Source organism: Scyliorhinus torazame, chromosome 20 (assembly GCF_047496885.1).
Source record: "Scyliorhinus torazame isolate Kashiwa2021f chromosome 20, sScyTor2.1, whole genome shotgun sequence".
Lineage (NCBI taxonomy): Eukaryota > Metazoa > Chordata > Chondrichthyes > Carcharhiniformes > Scyliorhinidae > Scyliorhinus > Scyliorhinus torazame.
This window is the reverse complement of record NC_092726.1, coordinates 129,475,772-129,492,865: the sequence shown is the minus strand read 5'-3', so window position 1 is coordinate 129,492,865 and position 17,094 is coordinate 129,475,772. Positions and strand designations below refer to the sequence as shown.

The window sequence follows — 17,094 nt, the reverse complement described above, 5'->3', positions numbered from 1 at the left end:
CTCATACGTCCCAGACACCTCCTCCGGTAGTGATGCAAACACTTCACTAGCTCTACCTTCCAGCTTTGTTTGAATCAGTAATACCCACATGTCCTGGGGCCATTTTATTTGTTTAGCCACCTTCTCAAATTAAATGAAAAAGGCTTCTCCCTCCTTCTCGTCAAACCTTGGCAATGCTTGGACATATTTAAATAAATTTCCACCAAGCCTTCAACTTTGACGCTCTTTCTCACTATCCTCATCACTATCATCCAACTGTACGTTTCCCTTTACGTCTACCAATTTTAACTGACTGTCATTTTTCATGGTCATTTTCTGAAGTTCAAACTCTCTCTCTTTATTTTTGTCCCCTGGTCTGGATCTCCCTTTAACTTTCTCTTTGTTCTGCTGGGGCTATTCTTTCTTTTCTACTTTCTTCTCTCACCTTTTCTAATTCTTCTCTCTCTCTCGTTCATTTTCGTCTCTCTCTCTTTCTTATTCCTCTCTATCTCTTTCTTTCTCCCTTTCTTTTTCCTACAGGAAACTAAAGGCATTTAAACAGTGCCCTACAGTGAATCAAATATCCAGAAACAGTGCCCCAGAATAAATCCAGAGTATTTAAACAGTACACTGCAGTAAATGAAATATAATTAAATAGCGCACAACAGTCCATCAAATGTATTGAAACAGTGCCCTCGAGTAAATTAAATGCATTTCAACAGTGCCTGACTGTAAATCAAATGCATTTAAAAAGTGTCCTACGTTAAGTCAAATGCATTTAAACAATGCCCTACAGTAAACCAAATGTTTTTAAACAGTGCTTTATAGTAAATCAAATGCATTTAAATAGTGCCCTACAGTAATCCAAATGTTTTTAAACAGTGACACAGTAAATTAAATGTATTTAAACAGGCGCTACAATAAATCAAATGCATTTAAACATTGACACAGTAAACTAAATGCATTTAAAAACTGCCCTGAAGCAAATCAAATGCATTCAAACAGTGCCCTACAGTAAGCCAAATATATTTAAATAGTGATTTATAGTAAATTAATTGCATTTAAACAGTGCCTGACAGTAAATCAAAAGTATTTATATTTGAGCCCTAGAATAAATTAAATGCGTTAAACAGTGCCCGACACGAAATCAAACGCATTGAAACAGTGCCCTACAGTAAGTCAAGAGCATTTAAACAGTGCCCGAAAGCAGACTAAAGGCATTTAAACAGTGCCCTACAGTAAACTAATTGCATTTAAACAGTGCCCGATACTCAAATGCATTTAAATATTGCCCTCCTGTAAATAAAATGCATTTAAACAGTGTTCTACGTTAAATCAAATGCGTTTAAACAGTGCCCTACTGTAAATCAAATGCATTTAAACAGGCGCTACAATGAATCAAATGCATTTAAACAGTATCCTACAGTAAACTAAATTCATTTAAAAAGTGCCCTCCAGTAAATCAAATGCATTCAAACAGTGCCCTACAGTATACTAAATGCTTTTCAACAGTTTCCGACAGTAAACTAAATACATTTAAAGAGTGCCCAACACTCCAATGCATATAAGTAGTGCCCTACAGTAAATTAAATGAATTTAAACAGTGCCCTGTAGTAAACCAAATGCGTTCAAATAGTGCGGTGAAGTAAATAAAATGCATTTAAACTGTGCCCTACAGGAAATCAAATGCATTTAAATAGTGCCCTATAGTAAATCAAATGCATTTAAACAGTGCCCTACAGGAAATCAAATGCATTTATACAGTGTCCTACAGCAAATCAAATGCATTTAAACAGTGCCCTACAGGAAATCAAATGCATTTATACAGTGTCCTACAGTAAACCAAATGCATTTATACAGTGTCCTACAGGAAATCAAATGCATTTATACAGTGTCCTACAGCAAATCAGATGCATTTAAACAGTGCCCTACAGGAAATTAAGTGTTTTTAAACAGTGCCCTCCAGTAAACCAAATGCATTTAAACAGTGCCCTATAGCCAATCAAATGTATTTAAACAGTGCCCTACAGTCAAACAGACCTTATTTAAACAGAGCATTACAGTAACACACCAATTAAAAGTGCCCTACTGTAATCGGACTTAAAATGTGCCCGATAATAAATCATGTTTTTAAACATTAAACATGTTTATGTAAAGCGAATTGCTTTGGAGACCTAAAAAAAACACCTTTCTCGAGGCCAGTATATGCCCTTCCAGAAACTGAACGGGGTCCAGCCAAATTAATGCTGTTCCATATTTCTATCCAGCATATTAATTCTGCTCCATTTTAATATGCAGCCATATTAATACGGCTCCATATTAATACCGTTCCATGTTACAACTCTTCCACATTAATCCTTTTCCATATAGTCCTGTTATATTTGAGTACGGTGCCATATTAATGTCCAGTCATATTAATACTGCTCCAATTTACTACTGTTCCATATTAATTCTGTTCCATATTAAAATGCAGCCATATTAATACTCTTCCATATTAATACTCTTCCATATTAATACTGTTCCATATTAGTGCTGCTTCATTTTAAGACCGTTACAAATGAGTACTGTTCCATATTAATGTCCAGCATATAAACACTGTTCCAAATTAATACTGTTCCATATTAGTACTGTTCCATATTAGTATCTGGCCATATTAATATCCGGCTATATTAACACTGTTCCATAGTAATACAGTTCCATATTAACATCCAGCCACATTCCATATGAATAATAATCATCTTTGTCACAAGTAGTCTTACATTAACACAACAACGAAGTTACTGTGAAAAGCCCTTCGTCGCCACATTCTGGCGCCTGTTCGGGTACACAGAGGGAGAATTCAGAATGTCCAATTCACCTAACAAGCACGTCTTTCGGGCCTGGTGGGAGGAAACAGGAGCACCCGCAGGAAATGCACGCAGACAACGGGAGAACATGCAGGCTCCGCAAAGAGAGTGACCCAAGCTAGGAATCAATTCTGGGGCCCTGGAGCTGTGAAGATATGGTTCCATATTAATACTGTTCCATATTAGTACTGTTCCATATTGATATTCAGCCATATTAATACTATTCCATATTAATACGGTTCCAAGTTAATATGCAGCCATATTAATACTGCTCCATATTAATAATGTTCCATATTAATATCCAGCCACATTAATGCTGTTCCATTTCAATATGGTTCCATATTAATATGCAGCCAGATTACTACGTTTTTGCTCAATGCCTGCTACCCCGCCCCCCACATGGAAGTTGGACATGGCCCGACTTGCCCGTAAGGCTTTGTGCAAGAAAATATCACAGGCCACAGATGACTTTATTATTAATAACTAGAATGCTGTGATCAGGGGTGATATCATTGCCTAGAACGCACCTAGACACAAGGTAGAGAGGGCGGCTAGGCGACAGTTGTGGACTCCATACTGGAGGTAGACGGGCGATACTCTGAGGACTCGCCCAAAGAACTCCTGGCGGAGAGGAAAAAGCTACAAATGGACTTTGACCTGCTCTCCACGAGGGAAGCAGTGCAGCAACTCCGCCAGGCACGGGAGGCCCTTTACGAACACGGAGATAAAGCCAGCCACTGCTGGTTCACCAGCTGAGAAAGCAGGCAGCCACGGGGGTAATTGCTCAGATTAGAAGCAGCAGACCGAATCCAGTGGCAGAGCTAAACAATGTCTACGAGGCATTTGAGACCCTCTACCAGGGGTTATTCACCTACAAGCCCTCAGCTGAGGGATGAAACTGTTCATCGATGGACGGGACACGCCAGTTGTGAGGCAGACTGAAAATGGGACTGGAAGCACCAGTAAAACTGGGAGAAGGATAGCGCAGTGGTGAGCTCACGATCCTCATGGTCCCGCCCGCCCCACACATCCCTGTGACGATGGATGTGGCTGTCCTACAACCCAGTTGTGTGTAGAAGCTGGGATTCGTCTTTCTGGAGCTGCAGGAGGTTAGGGGGAATTTAAGCACGTCTTCAACGTCATTAAGATTTTTTTTTAAAGATAGAAATGGATAGATCCTCTGACCCTAATTGCTCTACTGCATAAATCCCACCTTAGTTAGTGTCCCAATCCACTGGACTTTCCACAACACCAAATCCAGCAATACTCAGGAAGAATCATTGTTTTCCTATCCAGCCGACTGTTCTATATTGAAGAAGCTGGTGAACTTCAGAAGGACAATTCTGCCTTCCTATCCACACTTCTGTTCACACATCAGTGCACTAAGTCCAGATATTCTTTGGACTGACTTTTCTGTGTCATTTTTGTCTCTATTGTTCATAAAAACATTTCAAGCTGAGCTGTACGAGATCTGCGTGTCCCCAGTGCACTCTGCTTAATACATCCAGATATAGTCTGGAGCAATATTTCGCTGTTCCGTTCTAACCTGGTGCTCCACCGGACACATGCACCTGCCCTGCTGCCGAACATGTATGTGTTTGATTTCCCAACCACTGTCCACACCCACTGACCCGAGCTGCACATTCTGAAGCCAATCTGCCTGTGCCATTCGCCTTGGATTGTTTCGGAATCCCACGTCAGGCTCGAATGTAGGTTACGATTCTTTATAGAATCATATAATCCCTACAGTGCGGAAGGCGGGTCATTCGGCCCAACGATTCTGCACCAGCCCTTAGAAAGAGCAACCTATTTAAGCCCACACCGCAACCATATCCACATTCCTGCAACCCAATCTAACCTAAAGGGCAATTTGGCACGGCGAATCCACCTGACCTGCACATATTTGGACTGTGGGAGGAAAACAGAGCACCCAGAGGAAACCGTGTCAGAGAAAGTGCAAACTCCACATGGACATACATCCGAGGCTGGAATTGAACCTGGGTTGCTGGCGCTCTGAGGCAAGCGTGCAAACCACTGTGACACCGGATTGCAGCCGCCTGGACTCTGCACTGCACAGATTCACCGTGTAGGACAATTTCTGGGGTCTCTGACAGCCTCTTTTCTGTTTTACAATGAAATACACAGTTTTTAAAATTAAGAGTAGTCAATTATTTTTCCAATTTCTGGTGGTTAATCCACCTACCTCCCACATCTTTGAGTTGTGGGGTGAGACCCACGCAGACCGGGGAGAATGTGCAAACTCCACGCGGCTCGTGACCCGGGGCCGGGGTCGAACCCGGGTCCTCGGCGCAGCGAGGCAATGTGAACTGGGAACTTAAGGAAACTAGGAGAGCAAAAACGGTACATGAAAGGATACAGGCAGGTAAAATGAACGAACGTCCTAAGTAGTTTTAACAGCGCATTAAGGGTAAAAGGATAACTAGGGAAATAGCCGGAAAACATGGGCTATCGCTTCTCGGCCTTTTGGTTCAGATCAAGTGTAGTATCTGTTCTTATCAGTTTAATACCTGGTATGTCCTCTATCTGGGGACCGAATATTAAATTGATTTTTGGGACTCGGAGATGGTTCAGGGGCTTGCTTCTTCCGCTCCACGCATCAATCTCGTCTTGCAATGCTTCCAGGAATGGTGCCTTCACCCCCGCTTTGGGGAGCAAAAAGTACAAATGCAGAAAATGGCGCAAAACCTGGCCGCCCCTCTTCTCCCTTGTCCAGTTGTCTCATCCGGACCAATTTAAGGCCTTTCAGGCTCCAAAGCATTGCTACCTTTTCTGCTGGCGGACGCTTCGTGCACTAATGTTGTGAGCCGATGGACTCGCGGACTTGCGGCAGCCAGGATCCGTTTTCAGCTGATATGCGCACAGATTTCCTGCTGCTTCTTACAGGCCACTCCCCCTCACCCCAGGATGCCGACTTGCCTTCTCCTGACTTCAGCTACCACAGCCCTTCATCCTGCACAACAGGCAAGTGTGGCGACAGACGGAACGGCATCCTGATTTGGATGTAGGTGTACCTTCACTGCGTCTCTTTTCGTTCTCCTGACTCCACGACCAACACGCCTGGGTGGAGCTCAGTGAGACTAGACATTGCCCCCTGTTGGATTCCGCCAGTACTTGCTGCTTGCACGGATTGCCCTTTGTTCGGCAAAGCTGGAGGTTTCTTCGACTCCCTGCGTTGGGTGTCACTGGGCCTTCACAGCGTCTCCATTTCTTCTGGTGATGACAGGGGACGGCGTGACAAACGATGTCTCCCTGTTGTGTTTTACAGATTCTGCATGCACAGACTCACCGTGCTCGGCCAAGCTGGAGGTCTCTTGACCAACAGTGACCGTAGGGACTAAAAGTTCCAAAGCACAGTCGAGCGCAGCAAGGTGCACCTGAATGTCGGTGGATGAGGAGGACAAGAGCCATAGCCGGAAAATATGGGTTATCGCTTATCGGCGTTTTGGCTCAGAACAAGTATAGTATCTGTTCTTATCTTCCAGTGCAAAGAATTGTCCTCGACTGAGTGTTGCAGACTGGCACATTCCAAGGTCCAGGACTACGTGCTGAGGGACGCACTCAAGCTTGGGGCTGCTGCCGCCAAGGCACAATGGGGAAACACCACTGTGTAAAGTCTTTCCAGCAAATGTACACCGAGGGGCGGGTAACAGTGTAAACCCCCTCGGTCTGGGCAACCAACACTCCAATGTACAAAGACAAACATGGCACTGTAAATATTTAAGAAGGAATTGTAATGTAAAGAGTGATATGTGTATGACAATATCAAAATTGAATGAAAGAAAGTCAAGGCAACATGTAACCCTGCCGGAAATGTACAGTCAAGACAATTTGAAATGTTTCTGTAATGCTCATGATAAATTTTTATGAATAAAGTATATTTTTTTGAAAAAAAAAAAAATCTGTTCTTATCGGGGCAGCTACCGCCAAGGCGCAAGGGGGAAAGACCAATGTGTAACGTTTTTCCAGCAAATATACACCGAGGGGCGGGTAACAGTGTAAACCCCACTTGGTCTGGGCCACTCACACTCCAATGTATAAAACAAACATGACAATGTAAATATTTAAGAAAGAATTGCAATGTAAAGAGTGATCTGTGTATAAGAATATCAAAATGTAATGGAAGAAAGTCAAAGCAGTGTGTAGCTCTGACGGAAATGTACAGACAACACAATTCGAAATGTTCTGTAATGCTTATGATAATTTTTATGAATAAAGTATATTTTTTTGAATTAAAAAAAAATAAATATTTTCTTATCAGTTTAATATCTGGTATGTCCTCTATCTGGGGACCGAATATTAAATTAATTTTTGGGACTCGGAGATGGTTCAGGGGCTTGCTCCTTCCGCTCCACGCATCAACCTGGTCTTGCAATGTTTCCAGGAATGGTGCCTTCACCCCGCTTTTGGGAGCAAGAAGTACAAAAGCAGAAAATGGCGCAAAACCTGGCTTCCCCTTTTCTCTCTTGTCCAGTTGTCTCATCCTGACCAATTTATGGCCTTTCAGGCTCCAAAGCATTGCTAGCTTTTCTGCTGGCGGACGCTTCGTGCACTAATGTTGCGAGCCGATGGACTCGCGGACTTGCGGCAGCCAGACTCCGTTTTCAGCTGATCTGCCACACAGATTTCCTGCTGCTTCTTACAGGCCACTCACCCTCACCCCAGGATGCCGACTTGCCTTCTCCTCACTTCAGTTACCACAGCCCATCATCCTGCACAACAGGGAAGCGATGCGACAGACGGAACGGCATCCTGATTTGGATGTAGCTGTACCTTCACGGCGTCTCTTTTCGTTCTCCTGACTCCACGACCAACACGCCAGGGTGGAGCTCAGGGAGACTAGACATTGCCCCCTGTTGGATTCCGCCAGTACTTTCTGCTTGCAAGGATTGCCCTTTGTTCGGCAAAGCTGGAGGTTTCTTCGACTCCCTGCGTTGGGTGTCACTGGGCCTTTACAGCGTCTCCATTTCATCTGGTGATGACAGTGGAAGACGTGCCAGACGATGTCTCCCTGTTGTGTTTTACAGGTTCTGCATGCAGAGACTCCACCGTGCTCGGCCATGCTGGAGGTCTCTTGACCAACAGTGACCTTAGACTAAAAGTTCCAAAGCACAGTCGAGCGCAGCAAGGTGCACCTGAATCTCGGTGGACGAAGAGGACAAGAGCCATAGTCGGAAAATATGGGTTATCGCTTCTCGGCCTTTTGGCTCAGATCAAGTGTAGTCTCATTTGATCGAGAGAAGCTGAGGATTTCGATGTCGATCGTGGATTGGAGAACTCGGAGGGATTGAAGTCGTCAAACAGGAAACGTTTGGAGCTCGGCTGCTATTGGTGGATCTAACGCCGATACAGTTCAGATCCAACGTACGAGCTATAGATGCAGCTGCATCACGTACATCAGGCTGGGTAGTGCGAAACACTGTCCGAGTCACAGTGCAGAAAACGGAAGGAGAGTCACCGTTGGACCGGAAACACTTCGTGAAGCGGGTGCTGCTCTAGTGTTGTGGGTTTAAAGCAACAGACATCTTCTGCTTGCAAACCTTCCCCAACAGTGTTTTTTTTTTATGTCACCTTCAAGAGCGTCGCAGCGTGCATCAAATTCTTGAACGTCTTCAAGGAAAAAAGTAACCAGAGTTCCCTGTCGATCCTGACTGCGGAGCCTCTGTTTACGCTACCGGCGCAGCAAAGCCGGGTTGTTACACTGCACACGTACAACCCCCACGTCCCCGTGTCTGCTGTGCTCACGTTCCTCGCCAGGTACGCTCAGCTGAAAAGTGACAGCGTGCAAGTGAAAGACACCTTCGGCATCTGGACAAATGAGCACCAGATCAAGGTGACTCTGAGAACAGACGGCAACGGAACCATCCTGCATCCCCCCTCCAGTTTCGCCATTGATGGAAATCGTGGCTAACTCTACTACGTGGGACTGCCACGAGTATGCCACACCTGTGGCAAAACGGGCATGTTGCCGCAAACTGCAGTGTGACCTTCTGCAAAAATTGCAGGCAGGAGGGACACATGACTAAGGACTGCAAGGAAGACAAGTGCTGCAACCTGTGTGGGGAGGCCGGCCATCTTTACAGGGCCTGCCCGAAACGCAGGGCGACATATGCTCAAATCATCAGCAGCGGAGTTAAAAAGGCGACCAGAGAGGAGGTGCATACACCCTCCACCGAAAAAGACACCACGGCACAGAATGCGGAAAAGCAACAGAAGGGCCCCCAACAATAAGAGGAGGCCCCAGCACGCCCTGACAACCCAGCCCCAGCCCCATCTGATGAGGAACACTCAGTGGAAGAGGAAGAGGATGGGAAAAAGAATAAAGAGCCCTGGGAAACAGTGAACAGGGACAAACGAAAGAGAAAACAAAAAAACAAACTGAAGAACCCCCCCCCCCCCCCCCCGGAGGGGTAGTGGCAAAAAGCGACACCTTTCAGCCAGCGCACTTAGCGCCGAGACCTCATCCGATGAGGGAAAACAGGACAAGAATCGGCCTCAAATAAAGAGGCAAAGCACCAACGTGGAACGGGAGGCACAGACCCCCCAGACCACCGACCGGGAAGAAAACAAGGTCACAGACCAACCACGATAGTAACGAGCAGCAACAACCCAGGCGAAGACCGGCCTGCAACCCCAACACCTACTGTCTGCCACAACGAACGCCAGTGCTACACCTCCCCCCCCCGCCCCCCCCACCCACCCCCAATGCATCTGCATCAAAATCACGGGGCCAGTGCGGACCAGAACAGTTTTCTCAGCCCTGCAACTCTGCGAAAGTTTGCGAGCACCACCGGCATGCTGGGGAACATCCAACAGCTGGAACAGCCAACTGTATCGACTTGGGACTCTGAGACTGGTAAATCTACCTTTTTATAATGGGTTTAAAAATTGCATCCATAAATGTGCGAAGCATCAAAGATACTTCGCGGTGTGTAGCCACACTCAACTATTTGGGAAATGTGAAAGCCGACCTACTGTTCCTGCAGGAGTGCGGAATTCCGCACCTCAGCAACTACAGGCGCTGGTCGAGCTGGTGGTCCCACGGGCCATCCATCTGGTCAGGAGGAACGACTGCCGCGCCTCCGGACTGGGTATTCTGCTGCGGGGAGGCAACTTCACCATCTCCGACGGTGGGCGGGCGCCTCCTCGTAGCAGACGTGAAATACAAAAACACCCCTCTCAGACTTATTAATGTGTACGCCCCGGCCGTAAAAAGTGAGCGGCTGGCAGTCCTTCAGCAACTCCCACTGCTGTTGGCCACCTCCAAGCCGGTCATCCCGGTTGGTGACTTCAACTGCATCATCGATGCGGCTGGACGATCCAGCAGAGCCGACAGCAATCTAGACGCTACGTCCAGACTCCTGATGGAAACGGTAAAAGACGCCAAGCTGCTAGACGTCTGCAGCAAGCCTGCAGACGGAGCGCAGCGTAGATACTCATGGTCACGGCCAGACGGGTCCGTCCGCTACAGGATAGACTTCTTTTTTGTGTCACGAGCTTTCACGGTCAGGTCCACCGACGTAACGCCGGTGTTTTTCTCTGACCACTGCCTCCTACTGGCCGACTGCCACCTGCAGGAAGACCAGGGGGTAGGCAGGGGGACATGGAAGCTAAATGTAAAACTGCTGACCCCTGAGAACCTCGAGGAACCCAGGAGGGATTACAAAGGTTGGAGAACCGTGAAACCCCTCTTTGAGGCCCCACATCTCTGGTGGGAAGCAATCAAGGGGAATATCAAGAGGTTTTTCATCCTCAAGGGCGTGCAAAAGGTGAGAGAGAGATGAGGGGTCATGTCCAGGCTCCAGAAAAGTATGCAGAATTTGCTCCAACTGCAGTCGATGGGGGTGGATGTCAAGGATCTCCAAGAGGTGAAGAGCCAGCAAGCCTCGCTCTACACCTCGGAGGCCTCCAAGGTCATCTTCCGTTCCAGAGACCGCTCCGTGGAGCAGGACGAAAAGTGCTCACGCTTCTTCTTCCAAAAGGTGCACAGAGAGACCTCTGTGATCAGCAGCCTGAAGGAAGAAGGTGGCTCTGTAAAGTCATCGCAGTCTGACATCCTGAGGATCAACCAATCCTTTTATGCCGGACTGTATGACCTGAAGCCAACAGATAGCACTGTTTCCCAGACCATGCAGTTGACTATCACGGAGTTCATAGGCGACAGCGAGCTGGAAAACCAGGACAAACCGCTAACTCTGGACGAGTTGACAAAGACCGCCAAGTCCTTCGAGATGAGTAAAACTCCCGGAAGCGACGGCTTACCGGTTGAGTTGTATTCGGCTCTGTGGGATTGGATGGGCCCAGACCTGATGGAAGTGTACGAGAGTATGATTCTGGAAGGCAGCATGTCAGAGTCCATGAGGAAAGGCATCATCACCCTCATCTACCAGCAGAAGGGTGAAAGGGAAGAAATTCAGAATTGGCGACCCATTTCACTGTTGAATGTGGATTACAAAATTCTAGCTAAGGACATCGCCAATCGGGTCAGGTCTGCTCTGGAGTCGGTGATCCACCCTGACCAAACCTGTGCTGTACCCGGCAGGAAGATCTCTGATAGCCTCGCGCTATTCGGGGATACGATCGCCTATGTGCAGTACAGGAGGGTGGACACTTGCCTCATCAGCCTTGACCAGGAGAAGGCTTTTGACAGAATATCGCACACCTACATGATGGGCGTGCTCTCCAGAATGGGGTTTGGGGAGGGAATTCTCAATTGGATGAAACTGCTCTACACAAACATCTATAGCGCAGTCTCAATCAATGGGTGGGAATCAGAAAAGTTCCAGATCAAATCCGGAGTCAGGCAGGGCTGCCCTCTCTCCTCTGCCCTTTTTGTGTGCTGCATAGAACCTTTTGCCGAGTCCATCAGGAAGGATCCGGGTATAAGGGGAGTGACGATCCCAGGCAGTGGAGGCATGCAAGTCAAGGCCTCCCAGTACATGGACGACGTTGCCGTCTTCTGCTCGGATCGTGCGTCTGTGCGCAGGCTCTTGACCACCTGCGACCAGTTTGAACGGGCCTCGGGAGCCAAGGTAAACCGTGGCAAGAGCGAGGCCATGTTCTTTGGGAACTGGGCCGACCGGTCCTTTGTCCCCTTCACTGTCAGGTCAGATTACCTGAAGGTGCTGGGGATATGGTTCGGAGCTGCTGGGGCGTGCACCATAACCTGCGAGGAGCGCTTAGCAAAGGCAAGGCAGAAACTGGGCTGGTGGGAGCAACGCTCCCTCTCCATTGCGGGCAAAACCCTGGTCACCAGGTGTGAGGTACTCTCGGTGCTACTGTACGTGGCGCAGGTCTGGCCCATAACCCGACCCTACGCCACAGCAGTCACCCGGGCCATCTTTAAATTTATCTGGCGATCCAAGATGGACCGTGTCCGAAGGGACACCATGTACAAACCTCTGGAGAAGGGAGGGCGGAACGTACCCAACGCCTCCCTCATCCTGTTGGCCACCTTTGTGTCCAGATGCATCAGGCTGTGCGTGGACCACCAGTATGCAAACACCAAGTGTCACTACATACTGAGGTTCTACCTGTACCTGGTGTTGTGAAGGATGGGCCTGGCCTCATTGCCGCGGAACGCTCCAAGTAGTTGGGCCGTACCGTACCACCTGTCCTTCGTGGAAACGTTTTTGAAGAAAAACACCTTTGACCACAAGGCAATGAAGCAGTGGTCAGCACGTAATGTCCTCGAGGCCCTCAGGGAAAAGGAGACGGTCGAGGACGTGGGATGGTTCCCTGTGCAGACTGCCAGAGTCATCTGGCAGAACGCCTCATCACCAGAACTTTCAAACAAGCACCAAGACCTAGCTTGGCTGGTGGTGACAACGGCCCTCCCTGTCAGATTCTTCACGCACACCCGAAAGCTCTGCGCCAATGCACGCTGCCCTCGGAGTGGCTGTGGGGGAAATGAGACGGTCACACACCTCCTTGTGGAATGTGCCTTTGCAAAGAATGTCTGGAGAGTGATGCAGTGGTATTTGTCAAGGTTTATCCCAAACAGATCTGTGACACAGGACTCTGTGCTCTACGGACTGTTTCCAGGGACACACACCGAGACAAATATCAACTGCTGCTGGAATGTCATCAACTCGGTAAAAGACGCTCTTTGGTCTGCCCGAAACTTGCTGATCTTCCAGTGCAAAGAATTGTCCTCGACCGAGTGTTGCAGACTGGCACATTCCAAGGTCCAGGAATACGTGCTGAGGGACGCACTCAAGCTTGGGGCAGCTGCCGCCAAGGCGCAATGGGGAAAGACCACTGTGTAAGGTTTTTCCAGCAAATGTTCACCGAAGACCAGGTAACATTGTAAAGCCCCTCGGTCTGGGCAACCAACACTCCAATGTACAAAGACAAACATGACACTGTAAATATTTAAGAAGGAATTGTAATATAAAGAGTGATGTGTGTATGATAATATCAAAATTGAATGAAAGAAAGTCAAGGCAACATGTAACCCTGCCGGAAATGTAGTGTCAAGACAATTTGAAATGTTTCTGTAATGCTTATGATAAATTTTTATGAATAAAGTATATTTTTTTGAAAAAATAAATAAATAAAAAATAATATGTTCTTATCAGTTTAATATCTGTTATGTCCTCAATCTGGGGACCAAAAATTAAATTGATTTTTGGGACTCGGAGATGGTTCAGGAACTTGCTCCTTCCGCTCCACGCATCAATCTGATCTTGCAATGCTTCCAGGAATGGTGCCTTCACCCCGCTTCGGGGAGCAAAATGTACAAAAGCAGAAAATGGCGCAAAACCTGGTTTCCCCTTTTCTCTCTTGTCCAGTTGTCTCATCCTGACCAATTTAAGGCCTTTCAGGCTCCAAAGCAATGCTAGCTTTTCTGCTGGCGAGCACTTCGAGCACTAATGTTGTGAGACAATGGACTCGCCGACTTGCGGCAGCCAGGCTCCGTTTTCAGCTGATATGCGCACAGATTTCCTGCTTCTTTTTACAGGCCACTTCCCCTCACCCCAGGATGCCGACTTGCTTTCTCCTCACTTCAGTTACCACAGCCCTTCATCCTGCATAACGGGGAAGTGTGGCGACAGACTGAACGGCATCCTGATTTGGATGTAGGTGTACCTTCACGGCGTCTCTTTTCGTTCTTCTGACTCCACGACCAACACGCCAGGGTGGAGCTCAGGGAGACTAGACATTACCCCCTGTTGGATTCCTCCAGTACTTGCTGCTTGAACGGAGTGTCCTTTGTTCGGCAAAGCTGGAGGTTCCTTCGACTCCCTGCGTTGGATGTCACTGGGCCTTCACAGCGTCTCCATTTCTTCTGGTGACGACAGTGGAAGGCGAGCCAGACGATGTCTTCCTGTTATGGTTTACTGGTTCTGCATGCACAGACTCCACCGTGCTCGGCCAAGCTGGAGGTCTCTTGACCAACAGTGACCGTAGACTAAAAGTTCCAAAGCACAGTCGAGCGCAGCAAGGTGCAACTGAATGTCGGTGGACGAGGAGGACAAGGGCCATAGCCGGGAAATGTGGACTATCGCTTCTCGGCCTTTTGGCTAAGATCAAGTGTAGTTTCGTTTGATCGCGGGAAGCTGAGGATTGTGATGTCGATGTCGATGGTGGATTGGAGAATACGGAGGGATTGAAGTCGTCAAAGAGGAAACGTTTAGAGCTCGGGTGCTATTGTTGGATCTACATGCTGGTCAAGCCTCTGATTTAGTACTAACGCCGATACAGTTCAGACCCAGCGTACGAGCTATGGATGCAGCTGCATCCCGACCACCAGGCTGTGGAGTGCGAAACACTGTCCGAGTCACAGTGAAGAAAGCGGAAGGAGAGTCACCTGTGGACCGGAAACTCTTCGTGAAGCGGATGCTGCTCGAGTGTTGTGGGTTTAAAGCAACAGAGATCTTATGCTTGCAAAACTTCCCCAACAATGGATATTTTGATGTCAACTTCATGAGCGTCGCAGCGTGCATCAGATTGTTGAACGTCTTCAAAGAAAAAGGTAACCAGAGTCCCCTGTCTATCCTGACTGCAGAGCCTCTGTTTACGCTACCGTCGCAGCAAAACCGGGTTGTTACACTGCACACGTACAACCCCCACGTTCCCGTCTCTGATATGCTCACTTTCCTCGCCAGGTACGCTGAGCTGAAAAGTGACAGCGTGCAAGTGAAAGACACCTTCGGCATCTGGACAAGTGAGCACCAGATCAAGGTGACTCTAAGAATGGACACCAACGGAACCATCCCGCATCCCCCCTCCAGTTTCGCTCTTGGAGGGAATCGTGGCTACCTCTACTACGTGGGACAGCCACGAGTATGCCACACTTGTGGCAAAACGGGGCATGTTGCTGCAAACTGCAGGGTGGCCTTCTGCAAAAACTGCAGGCAGGAGGGACACATGACTAAGGACTGCAAAGAAGACAAGTGCTGCAACCTGTGTGGGGAGGCCGGCCATCTTTACAGGGCCTGCCCGAAACGCGGGGCGGCATATGCACAGATCATCAGCAGCGGAGTTAAAAAGGCGACCAGAGAGGAGGTTCATACACCCTCCACCGAAAAAGACACCACGGCACAGAATGCGGAAAAGCAACAGAAGAGCCCCCAACAAAAAGAGAAGGCCCCAGCACGACCGGACAACTCAACCCCAGCCTCATCTGGTGAGGAACACTCAATGGAGGAGGAAGAGGATGGGACAAAGAAAAAGAGCCCTGGGAAACAGTGAACAGGGACAAACGAAAGAAAAAACAAAAAAACAAACTGAAGAACCCCCCCCCCCCCCCCGAGGGGGAGTGGCAAAAAGCGACACCTTTCAGCCAGCGGACTTAGCGCCGACACCTCCTCCGATGAGGGAAAACAAGACAAGTATCGGCCTCAAATAAAGAGGCAAAGCACCAATGTGGAACGGGAGGCACAGACCCCCCTGACCACGGACCGGGAAGAAAATAAAACCCGCCGAGACAATCAACCGCTGGCTCATGGGAACAGCAATATGACCAACGGCCAGCAAACGCCGGACTTTGAAAACAAGGTCAAAGACTAACCCCCGAAAGTAACAAGCAGCACCAACCCAGGCGAAGACCGGCCTGCAACCCCAACACCTACTGACTGCCACGACGAACGCCAGGGCTACACCCCCGCCCCCCCCAATGCATCTGCATCAAGTTCACGGGGCCAGTGCGGACTAGAACAGTTTTCTCAGCCCTGCACCTGTGCTAAAGTTTGCGAGCACCACCGGCATGCTGGGGAACATCCAACAGCTGGAACAGCCAACTGTATAGACTCTGGACTCTTGAGACTGGTAAATCTACCTTTTTATAATGGGTTTAAAAATTGCATCCACAAATGTGCGAAGCATCAAAGATACTTCGCGGTGTGTAGCCACACTCAACTATTTAGCAAATGTGAAAGCTGACCTACTGTTCCTGCAGGAGTGCGGAATTCCGCACCTCAGCCACTACAGGCGCTGGTCAAGCAGGTGGTCCCACGGGCCATCCATCTGGTCAGGAGGAAATGACTGCCGCTCCTCAAGTCTGGGTATTCTGCTGCGGGGAGGCAACTTCACCATCTCCGAATTTAAGGAGGTGGTGGGCGGGCACCTCCACGCAGCAGACATGAAATACAAAAACACCCCTCTCAGACTTATTAATATGTACGCCCCGGCCGTAAAAAGTGAGCGGCTGGCAGTCCTTCAGCAACTCCCACTGCTGTTGGCCACCTCCAAGCCGGTCATCCTGGGTGGTGACTTCAACTGCATCATCGATGCGGCTGGACGATCCAGGAGAGCCGACAGCAAACTAGACGCTACGTCCAGAACCCTGATGGAAACGGTAAGAGACGCCAAGCTGCTCGACGTCTGCAGCAACCCTGCAGAGGGAGCGCAGCGTAATTACTCATGGTCACGGCCAGACGGGTCCGTCCGCTCCAGGATAGACTTCTTTTTTGTGTCACGATCTTTCAAGGTCAGGTCCACCGACGTAACGCCGGTGTTCTTCTCTGACCACTACCTCCTACTGGCCGACTGCCACCTGCAGGAAGACCAGGGGGTAGGCAGCGGGACATGGAAGCTAAATGTAAAACTGCTGAACCCTGAGAACCTCAAGGAACTCAGGAGGGATTACAAAGGTTGGAGAACCGTGAAACCCCTCTTTGAGGCCCCACATCTCTGGTGAGAAGCAATCAAGGGGAATATGAAGAGGTTTTTCATCCTCAAGGGCGTTCAAAAGGTGAGAGAGAGAGACGAGGGGTCATGTCCAGGCTCCAGAAAAGTATGCAGAATA

The 17,094-nt window shown here is 48.5% G+C and overlaps 2 non-coding genes and 1 pseudogene across 2 annotated transcripts; all 3 read left to right on the top strand.

Annotated features, from left to right (window-relative positions):
- Window positions 1–5,293: 5,293 nt before the first annotated feature.
- LOC140397813 (U2 spliceosomal RNA) lies at window positions 5,294–5,484 on the top strand. The gene has a single exon (XR_011937240.1). It is a non-coding gene; the product is annotated as a U2 spliceosomal RNA (small nuclear RNA).
- Window positions 5,485–7,062: 1,578 nt separating this feature from the next.
- Window positions 7,063–7,243, top strand: LOC140397313 (U2 spliceosomal RNA; annotated as a pseudogene).
- A 6,131-nt stretch (window positions 7,244–13,374) lies between these two features.
- On the top strand, window positions 13,375–13,562 carry LOC140397371 (U2 spliceosomal RNA). The gene has a single exon (XR_011936835.1). It is a non-coding gene; the product is annotated as a U2 spliceosomal RNA (small nuclear RNA).
- Window positions 13,563–17,094: the final 3,532 nt, after the last annotated feature.